Source organism: Balaenoptera borealis, assembly GCF_965194805.1.
Source record: "Balaenoptera borealis genome assembly, chromosome: 2".
Taxonomy (NCBI): domain Eukaryota; kingdom Metazoa; phylum Chordata; class Mammalia; order Artiodactyla; family Balaenopteridae; genus Balaenoptera; species Balaenoptera borealis.
This window is the reverse complement of record NC_138867.1, coordinates 50,427,024-50,444,016: the sequence shown is the minus strand read 5'-3', so window position 1 is coordinate 50,444,016 and position 16,993 is coordinate 50,427,024. Positions and strand designations below refer to the sequence as shown.

The window sequence follows — 16,993 nt, the reverse complement described above, 5'->3', positions numbered from 1 at the left end:
AGTCAAAGGCAGAGGATTATTTCCAAATAATTAAAAAGAAATTTCCTAAATGTCCCTAACCAACTTCTCGTGTTCTCAGCAGTCCAACTCCAAACTGAGTAACCTACCTGAACAAACTACTCTCTGAGCCGTGTTGTCCAATATGGTGATGACTCACTCTTATGGTTGCCTGCAGAGGCAGATGGACCCTCACCTAAAATTTGGTTCAGATGTTGAGAATGATGATGCCATATATACACACCGAGGGTATGAAAAGTTTCATAACTTACATTATTGAGGTCTCTGGGGAGAGCAGGGCAGTCCTCTGAAACAGGTTTGGGATGGCTTGAGAGCACAGGGATAGGAGGCTGGCCTGTTTTTTTATTGTAATAGGGGTGGGGCCAATGGGAGAGTTCCTGGATGTGGGCAGGAGTTTATGTGGTTTGAATCTCCCATCAGTGCCAAAAGAGGGAGCACCTAGGCTTTCTTCTCAGCTTGCATGGATCTGGGGGTACAGGGGAAGAGAAGGATGAGGCTTAAAATCTGTCAGAAGTCAAACATCAAAAAACGGAGTGAGATTTCTTATTACACTCACTAAAGGAGATTGTCTACATTTAAATTAATTAAAATTAAATAAAACTAAAAATTCAATTCCTTGGTCACACTGGACACATTTCAAGTGCTCAGTAGCCACATGTGGCCAACTTATAGAATATTTCTACCATCCCAGAAAATACTGTTGGACAATGCTGGTCCCTAGAGCAAGGGTCAGCAGACTATAGCCCATGGGCCAAATTTCATCCAGTATCTGTTTTCGGATAGCCTGCTAGCTAAAAATGTTTTTTACATTTTTAAATGGTTGAAAAATCAAAAGGAGAATGATATTTCATGGTGTGAAAATTATATGAAATTAAAATTTTGGTGGCCACAAATAAAGTTTTCTTGGAACTCAGCCACATCCACTCACTTATGCATTGTCTGGGCTGCTTTCACACTACAGTGGCATGAGTAGTTGCAGCAGAGACTGTATGACCATAAAGCCTAAAGTATTTACTACCTGGCCCTTTACAGGAAAGGTTTGCTGACCCCTGGTCTGCTGGAACAGGATGACCCTATCCAATCAGGCTCACTCCTAGATGTGGTGGGGTCAGGTTCCCCTGAATCTCATTGGGTACGTGGGGGCCTGGAGGATACCTGAACAAGCTCAGAGTTCTGTTGGGAAAGAGAAAGCAGAGTTGGATGCTGGGTAGGCAACCACCAATGCCCACTACATCTAATAGGAAACATAGACTAACATTTAACTTCTGTATGGAACTGAGCTGATGGTCTCCAAAGTGGATCCCTACTCACTAAGCAAGTGGCATTTCTTACTATAACATTGCAGTCTTTCCACACTAAGACATAACACTTGAATTCTATTTTATGTTCACCATTTCATGCAAGACCCATGCTTTCTCAATCCTGACATATAAATTTTATATTTATCCATTTTATTTCATTGTTACTGCTGGCACACATAAGATACTAAATTTCAAATCAATTCCTGTGTCACAACCTTCACCCTCACTTTTTCCCCTACCTCCTCCATCTCCCCTATGCCTGCCTCCTGATTTTCTGTCAGCTACTTAAATTTCTTACTTTAAAAGATCCCTAAATAACTATGGTGAGATAATTTTTAAAAGTAATACCTGAGTAAGGATTTTTAACATTAGAAATTATTGATCTTTTAATCTGTAGAAATTTCATCACTACCCATTCATAAGTTCACTGAGTTTCCCCCCACCCCCAGAATAGGACACACATTCTAGAAAATGGACTAGAGCAGAATTTAGTTGATGTTACAGGAAACATTGTTAAAACATATTTTCATCTGTTTAGGATGCAGACCATGGTTCTGAATACACAGGATATAATGTAAGCGAACTCTAGAATGAGAGAACAGGATCTCTTATCTAGAGAACCTGAGGTAAATTTAACTCTAAAATGTCTTAGGTTTTTTTTTCCAGTGGGTTTATCAAAGTGGAATTTCACAATAATTTAAATGGATGAATATTCTTGTGAATGGTCAATAAGTTTTGAATGAGAAGCCTGGGCACTGACTTTGTAAACGTTATAACAGCACACTTTTTTCCATTGCTTGTAACAGATAAAGTTTGAGGATTTTAAGAAAGGTGAATGGAAAAGGGAGAGTGGTTCAGTTAACTAAAAACAGAAGAGGTATGTCAGGTGAGAACATTTCATTTTGACTAGTTTTGGAAAACTGTTATGATATTGATGTTGTGGAAACCTAAAAAAAGTCCATTGTTGCTCTGATTGCTTATTGGTTGGAATGGAACAAATTGTGGATTTTAACATTTGTGTTGCCCCCAAAGCTATTCTCTTCTTAAAAACAAAAGATAAGAGTGTCTTTATTAAAGCATTTTTAACTTTTGCCACAGATGGAGTTAAAAAAAAAAAGGTACAGGGACTTCCCTGGTGGCACAGTGGTTAGGACTCCGCACTCCCAATGCAAGGGGCCCCGGGTTCGATCCCTGGTCAGGGAACTAGATCCTACATGCATGCTGCAACTAAGAGTTCATATGCCACAACTAAAGAGCCCACGTGCTGCAACTAAGGAGCCTGCCTGCCGCAACTAAGACCCAGTGCAACCAAATAAATAAATAAATTTTTTTTTTAAAAAAAAAAGGTACACAGCCCTGTTGAAACAGCTCACAACCTTACCCTCTGCCGACCAGGGTGGGAGGATAGCAGGTTTTTCTATGTCCCCGAATGCTGACGTGCATCACTGGAGGAAGGGAGGGAGGGAGGGAGGCTGCTGAGGTCCCTGAGGAATGGGCTGTAGGAACCAAAAATGGGACTGAATTTCAGGAGAGAGAGAAAACAGAGAGGAAGAGCAGGATTGTGTTTATGTCTGTTCAACTTCCCTTGCTGCTTCTCAGAATATATGAGGTTTAATCTTCAGGTGGGTAATAGGACAATAAGAGGCATGAGGAGGAATTGTTTGCATGATGCACTCTAGTCATGTAGAGGCCACATACCACATCTGCCCACTACAATGCCCCTGAGGCCAGGCTGGGAAGATTGTTCCCTCACTGTTAAGGCCCACGTTTGCATCCTCAGTCAACAGCCATGACAACTCAGTTATTCCAAAATCTTCAGCCTGCCTAGCACAATAGCAACAGAAGAGGTCAAGGTGGGCTTTGTTCTACCCCATTCTACCTGAACGGCTTTTATTTGGGGGATGGAGCCAAGGAGTAAGGGCTGTAGATACTACGTGTCATCAGAGTATATAATGTTAATACTTTCCTTACCTCGCACATCTGCTTCTCCAGTCTGCACATGCTTCTTTCTGTATATCCTTTGAAGCTCTTTGAAGACAAAGAAGCTCTCTATCCTTTATCCAGGAAAGTTCCACATGCAAAGAGGTCCTTTCAAGCGAGCTTTTAATCACACCAGAAACAGGTTTTCCCTGTAGTTTCCTGTATGTGGCTGGCATACTGCAGGCCATGCTATTCTCAGGTTGAAGATATTATTTCCCAACACCTGAAGATTATGTGTCTAGATACCTTAGAATAGAAGAGATGCGCTGATAACCATATTAAAAGCATAAAATACCATTATGTTTTTCAAGGTAGAGTCAGGTTTAGTTAATCAGAATTGGTTCACAAGATTCCATTTGTTTCTGTGTTTAAAATAGTGTCAGGTTGACAAGTCTTTTGTTCCCACACTATCACATTGGCTTCTATTCTCATCTGCGTGATACCCAGACAATACAGATAAGCTAAACATGGTTTAATCAATTCTGACTCTTCTGATCTGACTGATACTTTTGCATGGATTTTGATTAATCAGAAATGTATAGAATATTCATGCCTCATCCCATAGTTATGAGAGTGCAGACTTGGCTTTTCACATGTTCAGAATGATGCCACAATTCAAAGTGTCCCTTTCATCTGACATACTACTAATTGAATGATTTCTTTTCTTTTTTGAAATAATAGAATAGCCTGTTGGCTTTGTACTTTTGAAATGGGAAATGTGGTTTAGAAAAGCTTCTGTGAAGTGTTACCAAGGGTAAATAAATTTGTAATGAGGTAATTCACATACTCTCTCAACACAAGAGAATTTCTAAGGGCTTTATTGACTTGATGAGGAGAATAATGGAAAAATATCCGAAATGAACTCTGTAGAAAATATCAAAAGATTCAAATAAACATAGAAGGTGGATATCATTTTACCTTGAAGGGGAGTACACTTTTTTTTCTGTTCTCCATCAGGACCTTTACTTCCAAATCCCTGAAAACACTGCCAAAAGAAAGGTAGAGGAATGAGTGGAGAGAATAGGATCTGGTCTCCAACACAGGGCAGATTTCTGGCGTCTTATCAAAAGCAAACAGATAACTTTCTAGTCCATCTGGAGAAAGCAAAAAGCTAGAAATAGCATCATACTCATCCCTACAAAAACAATAGCAACAATATCAACACGCACACAAAAACTAGACAAACAGCAAATCCACAACAACATCAATTTACCCTGTCAGAGAGCTAAGGAATGACAGATGCCTACAAAGAGATGAGGTGAAACATTTTCTTACCTGGGACAAATGCAGCTGGACACTGGTAGAAGAACTTAACTAAAATTGTTAAAAAATTGGTGAAGACTGAGTATAGGTTAGCAAAGGCTGAGTGTAAGTAAGTAATTCAGAGAATACAGAACTGCCTGTGGCTTTAGATTTTCACTCACTTGCACTTTCTTTTTCATTAACTTTAGCAGGTGCTCAAAAATAAATAAATGGGACCTAATTAAACTTAAAAGCTTTTGCACAGCAAAGGAAACCATAACAAAACAAAAAGACAACCCTTAGAATGGGAGAAAATATTTGCAAATGAAGCAACTGACAAGGGACTAATTTTCCAAATATACAAACAGCTCATGCAGCTCAATATCAAAACAACAAACAACCCAATCAAAAAATGGATGGAAGACCTAAATAGACATTTCTCTAAGGAAGACATACAGATGGTCAACAAACACATGAGAAAAAGATGTTCAACATCAATAATTATTAGAGAAATGCAAATCAAAACTACAATGAGGTATCACCTCACACCAGTCAGAACGGCCATCATCAAAAAATCTACAAACAATAAATGCTGGAGAGGGTGTGGAGAAAAGGGAACCCTCCTACACTGTTGGTGGGAATGTAAATTGGTACACACACACCCACACACCCACGTACTCCTAGGCATATCATATCCAAACTGCTCAAAATCAAAGAGGGGAAAAAGAAAGCAATCTTAAAGGCAGCGAGAGAAAAACCACTTTGCATACAAAGATAAGAATGACAACAGACTTCTTGTCAGAAACTGTAGAAACCAAAAGACAAGGGAGGGACAATAGCACTGAAAGGGAAAAAAAAAAAAAACCCTGTCAACTCAGAATTCTACCCCTGGAAAAATATCTTTTAAAAATGAAGGAGAAATAAAGAGTTTATCGGACAAACAAAAACACAGTATTTATTGCCATCATATCTGTCCTGCCAGAAATGTTTTTAAAAGGTCTTCAGGCAGAAGGAATATGGTATTAGACAAAAACTTGGGTCTACACAAAATTAAGAACTATGGTATGATGTATTTTCTTATGTTTAACTAAAAGGTAACAGAGTAAAGCAAAAAATAATTATTTGATTCTCAAAATGAATGCAAAATTTTCTTGACAAAATTCAACATCCATCCATGATTAAAACCTCTCAGCAAACTAGGAACAGAGGGAAACTGTCTTAAGATAAAGTGCATCTTCTAGGAGCCTACAGCTTATGTCGTATATGAAGACTGAATACTTTCCCCCTAATATTGGGAACAAGGCGAAAATTTCTTTTCTAACCATTCCTATTCAACATTGTACTAGAAGTCCTAGCCAGGACAGTAAGGCAATAAAAAGAAATAAAAGGCATACAGATTGGAAAAGAAGAGATAAAATTCTCTATCACAGATGACATAATTGCCTATATGGACACTACAAAAGAGGTCCTAGAACTGATAACTCAGTTTGGCAAGGCTGCAAGGTACATGATCAATATGCAAAAATTAATTATATTTTTATATGTAAGTAATAAAATTTAGAATTTGAACTTAAAAATAACAATATCATTTGCAATATCACTAAGTGCAGGATCTGTATCTTGAAAACTACAAAACACTTATGAGAGAAATCAAAGAAACCTAAAGAAATGGAGAGATATTCTGTATTCATGGATTGTGTTAATATTGTTAACATGTCAATTCTCCCCAAACTGATCTAGAGATTCAAAGAAATCACAGTGAAAATCCCAGGAAGATGTTGTATTAATATTGATAAGTTGTTTGAAATATTTATATGAAAGAAGAAAGGAACTAGACTAGCCAAAACAATTTTGGAAAGGAAGAAAGTTGCAGGACTCACACTAGCTGATCTCAAGGCTTACTATAAGCTATAGTAATCAAGACAGTGAATACTGGCAAAAGGATAAAAACGTATATCAATGGAACAGATAAAGATTCCAGAAGTAGATTCACACATATGTGACATCTGTTTTTTGGCAAAGATACAAAGACAATTCAGGAGGAAATGATAGTCTTTTTCAACAAATGATGCTGGATGTCCCTACACAAAAAAATTTCACCTTAATCCTTACCTTTTACAAAATAACTCAAAGTAGATCATAGACTTACAGATAAAATGTAAATCTACAGAATTCAAGCTCCAAGAAGTCAAGGATATCCAATCTATGTCAAATTACACTTAATGAGTAATGGCTAGATTATGCAAAATTATAAGTTCCTCCTCTATTGCGGGATTCTTAACATCTCTGAGCCTCCTCTGAGCACATACAGTGTGAAGTCCAAATGCAGAAGCTGGCACACAGTGGGCCCCCAGCAAACGTGAGTCCCCATGACAGTGTCTAACAGATTCCTTTTTATTGTCCATCTTCTTCTCTAAGTCTGTGTGGCTCTACTTTGCTATCAAGTTCTCATTCTACTCACTGTAAGAAAAGGTAAATCAAAACAGACCTAAAGGGCTTCCCTGGTGGCGCAGTGGTTGAGAATCTGCCTGCCAGTGCAGGGCACACGGGTTCGAGCCCTGGTCTGGGAAGATCCCACATGCCGCGGAGCAACTAGGCCCGTGAGCCACGACTACTGAGCCTGCGCGTCTGGAGCCTGTGCTCCGCAACAAGAGAGGCCGCGATAATGAGAGGCCCGCGCACCGTGATGAAGAGTGGCCCCCTTGCTGCAACTAGAGAAAGCCCTTGCACAGAAATGAAGACCCAACACAGCCCCCAAAAATAAATAAATAAATAAATAAAAATAAAGGAATTCCTAAAAAAAAAACACTGACTTTACAAAAAAAAAAAAAAACAGACCTAAAAACGTTGCTTTCCTCAGTTGGCTCTTGCTTCTGTCCAATTTGTCCTTCTTTGGGGACCTCTTTGTGTCAGTTTCTGGCTGATCAGTGTTCACAACACGTCCTGATTTAGTATAACCTGCAATTTTCATGAACACGAAGAGACATTCACTCCCTCATCCAAATTAATGATGAAGGCGTTAAATAAGACCATCCCCGACAGCCATTTCTACACCTTCCTACAACCAGATACTTTGCAATTTATCAATAACCTTTCTTTGTGATCTTGTAACTAATTTTGGAAATAAAATTCCCTGAGACATATCAAATCTTTACCAACATAAGATATATTGCATCTCTTACATTTCCTCTTCATCTATTCATAACTCTGTCAAAAAAAGCTATTGTGCTGGCATGATTTGTTTCTTTGAAGCCTCAGCCACTTATTGTTCCTGATATCATCACTTTCCTGCTACTTAAACACACACATGGACACACACACACACACACACACACACACACACATAATTATCATGGCTGGAAATGATGTTTACAGGGCGATAATTGCCAGTATCTCTCACTTCTTCTTTCTCACTTTGAAGAACAGGCTATGTTTCATATTCACATCAGTCCAACCATATTGTAATTTTCCTGATTCTACACCAAGAGCTCAGCCTGATTTTCTGTGATTACTATGTGAATCTTATCAGGAGGCACATCCTCTGCATCTTGAGCTATGTCCTGAGTAATACAGGCCAGTGTCAAGGAGGTCCCTGCCTCTTCCCAGTGCCAGGGAAAAGCACTTTCCAGGCTCCAAAAGGGAAGCACAAGAATCCTAGGTTCTGCCATTGGTGGAAATATTTTTAGGGAGTTCCTGTGGAGATACACAGTTTTAGAAAATGACAAGAATTACAGAAATCAGTTAAGAATAGAAATTCTACCTCATTTACATGTGGCTAAAAATAGATGAGGAATTTTGGCCATTTTAATCTCTTAAATATTTTACTTCTTTTGATGCCTTGTCTTTTAAAGAAAGGAAATTGACATTTATGGAAAGCCTGTCATAGGCCAGACATTCTCTAGCTCTCATTTAGTCCACATAGCAACCCTTAATTTATATTTTATTATCCCCATTTTACAGATGGCATTGTAGAGACTGTAATTATATGGTTATGCCTAAGGCCACAGGGCAAAGGATAGATCTGGGACTCATATGCAGTCTGTGTTACTTCAAAGACCTGTCATTGTACACAATCCATACTATTCTTTCATTTTCAGAATATCATTCCATGACTGTAGATAAGTCTCTTAACTACTCTGACCCGTTTCCTCACCTGTGAAAGAACAGGTTGGCATAGCTCAGCACTAGGATATGTGCTTGTTCTAATACTCTGAGAGCCTTGAAGAATTTGAATTCAGGGCAAGAGAAGACCTGATGGTATTTCCTATAGGGAAATATTAATTTTAAAAGATAGAAAAAATATATAGAGAGAGCAATAAGAGGAGAGAGGTATTGGCCTAAGTAAATATGGGTGAGATTCATGCAGATTCTGAAAGCTTAACAACTAGAGGCAAGTTTGCAGTTTTAGGATGCATGAGGAACTGAATTCCCATTAAAGTTGTCTTAGACACCCCAACAATAAAGATGGGAAATGCCTGGATTTAAAAGTGTATGATTTCTGAACAGCTGATTCCAGCTCTTGAGTTTCTATACTGCACCAGGTAATCAAAAAGAGAGTTGTTTGCACTGAGGTCCATCCTTTTGAAGAGCATGATTCTGTTTACTGATAGTTCCAGAAACCCTCATCACTTAAAGAATTTAAATTACTAGTGTGCTCTTCCCTTCTGTTTTACATCCCTTTCCTCCTTCTTCCTTTATTCATAGTAGACAAGATGACTTTTCATATAATTTAGTACCTAAATTTAGTGATCTAAAGTTGTGACAGGTGCTATTACTTATATGATTGACTATGTTCTCAATGTTCCCCTCCCTCTCCTTCCCTTCCCTCCTTTCTCCCTCCCTCCCTCCCCCCTCCCTCCTTTCCCTCCTTCCTCCTTCCATCCCTCCCCCTTCCTCCCTTCCCTTCTTCCCTCCTTCCTTCCTTCCTTCCTTCCTTCCTTCCTCCCTTCCTCCCTCCCTTCCTTCCCTCCTTTCATATGGAGCACTGTTTTACTTTAAGGAGTTACTGTGTTCTCATTTGTAGCTTTTACAAACAGTATCATATTTTAAAGAATTCAGTGGGCGCAAATTTAATTAAAAATTCTCTATATTTCTGTGGAGTGAAGTCAGCCTAACTCTTTTAAAACTCTCTGATGTATCAAGTATTTTAAGCAAGTGTCCCTTTCTTGGCAGCTTCAATACAATGAAATCTTCTGGAACAGATTTCTCTGCATTTCTGGATACTAGGTGAGGAATGAGAAACATGGGCTAGCTGGTAAAAACTCAAGACTGAAGTAGCCCTTCAATCATATTGAAAAAAATATGTATTTAAAAAATTGAGATGCATGTAATTTTCTGACTTGATTGAACTACAAACTCTCAGCAAGAGCTTGATTTCCAGCCATTATCCAGACCAAAGAGGGTCTGGATGAGCTCCTGTTAAGTATGCAATTCTAAGCTCTCTGCATTCTGCTCATCAACAGTAAAGGCATGTTACAGATGACAAGAGGAGGAGCTTTTGTGTCCTCTAATTTCCACTGTCTGCGCCATTAGCAAGCATTGCACAGTATTCTAGCACATAATGCCAGCATGGCGCCCTTTCCCAGAGCAGCTATTTGGCTATCCCCCTTTGGTTACTTCTCTGGGCTGGGAACACAAAAGGATGGCAAATCTAGGATAACAAATCCCACTGCATAATAGCATCAGGGATACAGAGTGGTGGTGAAGTTATTAAGCCACATGGAGCCCCAGTTTTTCTTTCTTTAAAATGGGGGTAATGTGTACTATTCAAGTGTGGTAAAAATAGGTGATATATATGTATGTATATAGTGTCTCACAAAATGCTGAGCTAGAAAGCACAATAAAGCACCCCTGGCATCTGGTGGTTGTTGGTATTGTCTAATGAATGCAACAAGCACATATTGAGGGCCTGCTTCATGCCCATTCCTTGCCAGGCTCTGAGATGACAGACGGAGGGCTCTTGTCCAGGCAGAGACCCCTCCCCCAGCCTGTGCTCTTCTCAGGAAAATGTGCCCAGAGCCCCTCGCCAACCCCCAGTCTGGTTAGGCCTCCATCGTGTGCTGCCTTCTCATCCAGCTCACCAGGCCTGTGACTCATGCAATTTCAGGCGTGGAAGGAACCTTTGCCAACAAAATGAAAGAGGAGTTCTAACTTCTTTGTTTCCCAATTTCTGAACCTAGATGGTCATGAGAACTCAGATGCATGCTTTTTTCCTCACAGTGCCTCAAAATGCATAGACTTCTTAGTTCAGGCCTAAAGGTGATTTGCTCTTTATGAATATAATAGCCAAGGTGTCAGTGCTCAATCTGAACATATCTTAAAATTGTAGATATGATGCCTTTTTTTATGAAAAGGTTTTAGGAAGCTGCAACTGTGTGACATGTGCAGGTGGTTTAAGTATGTGTATGTTTGTGTGTGTGTGTATGTGAGTGTAGCATGAATTATGCATGCTCTTTTAGAAAAATTATAAAATTGAGAAATACCGAAGGAAATAAAAATGTAACTTACCCCAAATCCTACTATCCAGAGTCTATTTCATTGTTAATCTTCTAGACTCTTTTGGTTGTTCATATATGTGCATCTAAATTAAAAATGTAGACATCCTGTAATAAAATAGGCTATATTTTACATGCTGATTTTATTCTACTCAATAATATTGTGATTCTCTTTGCATGTCTATAAATATATTTATATCTCCATTCCAAATGACTATAAATATCATAATTTATTTAATCAATTTTCTATTATCAGACAGTTTGTTTCAATTTTTTACTCATAAATGTGATCTGAATATCTCCAGCTTTACTAGTCAGTGAGTACAAATGTAGTCCCAGTAACATTAACTTCCCAAATTAATGTAACTCTAGGGCCCCAACTCTATGGTTTTCAAAGTCTTCCTCCTTAAATATCGTACTTCTCAGAGTCTACAGGAGCGCTTACCTGTGTCAGTGGGTCATTCCTGGCTATTGCTTGCCTCCATGGCCACCAGACTCATTCCATGCCTGACAGTTCCACAGGGATACACTTTGGGCTGGAACTTCGCTTCTGTTATTGTACCAACTCATCACCGTGTTCTGAGAATCTGTTATTTCAAATGTTGACACAACCAAAATACCATCAATGTACTTCAGAATTGACTTTATTGCTCTACCACCCCTGGAAGTGAGAAGGAACGGATATATTCGCTATGCTCAGCTAGGGTCCCATAGCAAGGCTGGTCAAAGCCCGACTGTCCAGTGTGAGTGACACACTCTATGGTTCTTGCATAGCTTTTGTCTCTGAGTGCCCACCTGTCCTCCCTAGTAGAGGGAGGGTGACCAACCATTCCAGCTTGCAGGGACATTCCTGATTTTAGCAGTGCAAGTCCCATGTCCCAGGAAACTCCTCAGTCCCCTGCAAACCAGAATGGTCAGTCACTAGCAGAGGGAATGGTTCAAGTACTGGCATCAGCCAACATGCCGTGTTTACCACCACTGTTTCCTTCCAAGACTAGGCCCTGTGGCTAACCTGGCTTGCTTTTTCCTCTATGATAAAATTCCTCTTAGGATCCCCCCAATCTAGTTTCCACTGGGGCCACATTCACCAGACATACCTGATACATCTCAACCTCAAAAAAATGGCAGTGTTTCAATTATTTTATCCTCAAGAAGCTTTTGAGCTCCTCACTTAGCCTCGTGCTCAGCCTCTTAAACCAGTGGAAGCAAACACACATGTAGTGGGAGAGATGTTGCCTGACCCCACTCTGTAGAAACTCTGGAATCCCAGCGCTTTCACATAAACGACACTCTGATGAACATGTTGTACTTAGAGCACTATGTATAAGTCTGATTGTTCCTCCGAGATAAATTCCCCAAAATATAATTGCCTTTTGGTTTTTGATACATATTGCCAGAGTGCCCTCCAGAAAGCCTGTTCCAATGTACTTTTTTTGGTTTATTTTTAAAATAAACTTCTTTTTGGTTTATTTTTTGGATTATTTTTTAAACCACACAAATTTTTATCCAGGATGAAAAGAAGCTCTGACCTGTTTCTAGGATAACAGAGAACATTCCATGCCAGAAAGTCCTTGCCAGAGGGGAAAGGGAGAGGATATGAGAGGAGGGCCGGAGAAGAAGAGTTCCAGAGTTGCCTGAAGGAACATGAAGCTTTAATACGCCCCTTCCACTCAGTGCTTTGTGGTTAATTGTGCAGCACCTTCTCCTAGAGTACTTGTGCAGTCCCTCTAGCACAGTGTTTTCTCTTTCACTCAGGTTCAAATTCCTACAGGCTGTCCAGGCAGACCCCAGCCAGGGAATCTGCACTTGGAAGGAAAATAGAGGCTGGGAAAATTCCAATATGACTTATCCTCTTTTCTTGTTTGATTCCCACAGAATCTATGGCTGTTGGCCCTCAGGAAATAAAAATAATGAGAAACCCAAACCCAGGTCACCATTAGCAAAATGAAGCAGTTGACTAGTTAGCTGGAGAGTAGTCAAAGGTGGGGGAGTAGTCAAAGTAGTCAAAGCCAGTAGTCATCAGGCAGGGAAAGTGAAACCTGGGAGCATGGAGCAGATCAAGTGATTTTTACCCCATCAGGTATACTCAATCCATACGCCGGGATGAAAAACACAGGAGATGAGTGCCAAGGGCATGTCCATTTCTATACTGTTCCCAATCCAAGTGAAGAAAATGTAGAGCATTCCAAATAAAGAGGATGCTATGCTTGCAAGAACAATTTGCAATTCTTCTCACGCAAAAGTTACTGGCAATGATCTGCTCTTCAATGGGCAGTATGGAAGGCAAACTAGTATTACCATTAGATCTGATTTAAATGCTAAGTGCACTAACTAGACACATATTTACATCATTAACCATCCAAACTAACACAAATAAAAGACCTAATTCCCTCAGCACTCCTGCGACGTCTGGAGCAAGTAGATGGTCCTGATCTTAGCCCTAACTGACCAAGGATTTCCAACTAGGAACAGGCTTCCAGAATGTTCCCACTGTGCTCTGAGCTGCCTGGACTTGAATGAAATACAAGCAACCAAAAAAAATCACTGCACTGAAGGTCATGCTGAGACAATGTTTTTATTTGGGTGCTTAACTCTCCTATGTCCCCTAGGGGGAAAATTCCAGCAGAACATACAGGAAACTTGGTTTCTAGCCCCAGTATGTCAATTGTCTGGTTGTGTAACCATGAGCAAGTTGCTTCTCCTTTCTGAGCATCAGTTTTCTGGCCTTTAAAATTAGGAGTTTGAACTAAATTGTCTCCCCAAATCTTTTATTATCTAATATTATCAGCACAATAACTCTCACCAAATATATAGCCTACATCTCTTTTGAGTTTGGGAAAAGTTCAGTTTAAAACCATCAACTGAATTTCTGCAGCCATTTGGAAAGTAACATGATGAAATCCAGATTCACCTTTTTTGCCCTCATTGCTTTGCTACTGTTGCCCTGAGTGGCCTTGGGCAATGGCAATTTTCTAAGACCCTTGGGCATGCACAAAACTACCCCTGACCATAGTAATGGCCAGAGAAAGGGCAATCTTACTCTTTTTGTGCCATTCTTTGGGTTTCCTTGGCTTCTTGGAAGGCAAATTAAATGCCCCTTTACCACCTTCACTATTGTACTCCTTCTATATCTTATGCTTTTCTGAAGTAGCTGTTATGCTCTCATCTAGACTGCAGACTCTAGATAGACTGATACTTACTCAGCCTTCTCCAAGCTCCAACCAAATGAACATCCAAATTGAAAACACTGTTGTCAACCAATCTGTTTATCTATTGGGAATGGGTGGTTAGGGAAGGAATAGGCAAGAAGAAATAGAGGCAGAAGGTGGAGGTCCTGCTAACAGTGTGTTAAGGCTGTAGAGGGACTTGAGTGGACTCCCAGTTGTTTCTTGGAAAGGTCCTTTGACCCTATGGCTGTCTCCTCTTCTACTTCCCTAACAGTTTCCCAAGGACCTACTGTAAAAAGCAGTCTTGAGCACCCTGTCTCCCTCTTTGTGTATTCTCTAGGGGGAATGGGCTGCTCAAACGCTTCCATTAGTGCTTATTCATGGACAACTCTCCTTGAAGCCCCACCTCTCTCTGTCTTTCCCAGGCTTGTCTTCCTTGCTGTCAGCTGGAAGACTGCATGGCCAAATGATGAGCTCAAAATAGTGCACACGCAGTGGGCAAGTAACTTAAATTCTCTGGGCCTCAGATTGCTCACCGACAAGATGGGAGCAACAGTGCCTATCTTGTGCACTTGTTGTAAACTTTAAATGCTATAATGTGTATAAACTCAATGCTTGGCACAGAGTAAAAGCTGAATAAAAGATAGTTATCTAGAAAGTTTAATAAATTTGGTTGATGTTGGTTGGTGGCATAACATGTGGTAGGAAAAGTTCATTTTTATGTATTTTTCAGGTTTCGGACTTCATTGTAACGCAAATGTAATTTCAGTGAAAGCAACAGGATGAGAGTGTACAAAGCCTTTCCAATGGCCGCTACCAACCCTGGGATTTAACAACATTAGGAGGGCTATTTCGACAGTTTAAGGCTACATATTTACTGATGGGATTTTAAGGATGAAGGCCCATTTGTAACCCTAAGTTGTTTAAACAACCCTGCAATTTGATCTCAAATTCCCCCAGCAGTATCTTAACTCCTCCAGTCTCCTGTCTGCCAATCCAAGCCCTACTTCCAGCACCACCTGTCAGTTGCTGTAATGGCTGGGGCTTTGTGAGGCTCCCAACTATAACCTGATTTCCACCACTGTTCAAAGGATGCTGCAGCTGCCACAAAATGTGTAAGTTTTACAGTGTTGTACAGTGGCTGGGTTCAATTTCACGCCTCTGAAAAGTTTCCATTCAATCATTTACTCACTCACCAAAACATGTTGAGTGCACTTACTATGGGCCAGGCCCCATGCTAACTACGCACTGGGAATAGAAAGGGAGTAAACCAGGGCCTCTGTTTTCCAGGCTCGTGGATTAGCAGCAGGTGTAGACAGACAAAGATATATTACAACACAGCATCATGGTACAAGGAGAGGAGTGGACACACACCTGAAAGTAATTAACCATCCAAGGTGGAGGGAGGGAGGAAGGGATAACTTCCAACAGGAGTGAGATTTGAGTGAGCTGTCCAACATTTCTCTTTGCTGTCCTATCAAATCCATTCCTAGTTCCCATGTCATTGTCAAGTAAGTTCCCAGTTTCTTATTCACCTCATCTTTGTACCCATGTCTCCCACCCCAACACACACCGAGAGGCACCCTAAGCCCAACCTTAAATCCTGCCATTTCTTCTTCTGTCTGCCTTCTCCTCCCCACATCTTTGGTCCAAGCCATAATGGCTGCATACCTGGACTCCTGCCTCCCAATTAGCTCCCCTTCCTCCAGCCTGTGTGGGTCCCCTCTCGTCTATTGGACACCTATCATCGAGAATCACGTTCCTCCAGAGTCACTTGGATCACGTTGCTCTCCTCTTCACAAACCTGTAAAGACTCCCAGCTGCTTCCCAAATCATATGAAAACTCCTCTAGTCTCGGACTTCAAAGCCCAGCACCAATTAGCCCTGTTTTAGCTAACGGCCGTCCATTCCTGCTAAGCTCAGTTTGGCGCACTTCGCTCCAGCCAGGCAAGGCTCTTCCACCTGTTTCTTTCCCTCTGTGCTGCCATCCTTAAGCATGAGGCACCCTGAGATTACCATGTGTGTGCACACTTGCAGGTATGTGTGTGCGTGCTGGGGGACAGGGCAGTTTGCAAGGGGAGGGAGGAAGAGAGAAGGGAAGTCACCACTCCCTTCATATTCTGTTCTACGGGAAAGCTTTAAAACATGAGCACCGAGGGTAGAGATGAAAGAAATACCAAGGAGGAAGTGGTGTGAGCCTCTGTCCAACAAGGAGGCGCTGCGGGCAGTGCTCTGATGCTGGCTGCGGGCAGCTGACAGGGTGGACAAGCCAACACCGGGGCCTCTGCTAATCGCAGTGCATGGCCTCCCGGTCTTCTTTCCATGCTGCCCTGCTTTGCCTTTCCTTTCCCAGGCTGATCTCTCAAGTTCCTTCAGGATGTAAACAGAATCAAGTCATTCCTATCCTTCAAACCCCTCACCGCTTCCTCTCGGGGTGGACTCCAGCTCTACCCTCTTACTCAGATGGCTGTTTCCTCTTTCCTCACTGTGCTCCGGACACGCTGGTTGTTCTTCCAGCCTCAGGAAGAGTCCAGGTTCTCCCACTGCAGGGCCTTTGCACATGCTGTTCCCTCCACCTTGCATCTTCTTGATCACATTCCTCGCCTTATCACTCCATTCTCAGCTTCCATGTCCCCTCCCTGACACCTTCACTGTAATTCTCTATGACAACAATACTCTGTCCATTCTTTCATGGCACTGCAACAATGGTTACAGTGGGTAAGTCTACAGGTAGCGGTTTGTTTTCTTGTGGACTGGCCACCTCCACGAGTAGGCTATATGCTCCTTGAGG

The 16,993-nt window shown here is 41.0% G+C and overlaps 1 long non-coding RNA gene across 1 annotated transcript; it reads right to left on the bottom strand.

Annotated features, from left to right (window-relative positions):
• Positions 1–2,214: 2,214 nt before the first annotated feature.
• Positions 2,215–16,886, bottom strand: LOC309624430. Its single transcript, XR_014241914.1, has 2 exons — positions 11,049–16,886; positions 2,215–7,499 (listed from the first exon to the last, which is right to left on the bottom strand). It is a non-coding gene; the product is annotated as an uncharacterized lncRNA (long non-coding RNA).
• Positions 16,887–16,993: the final 107 nt, after the last annotated feature.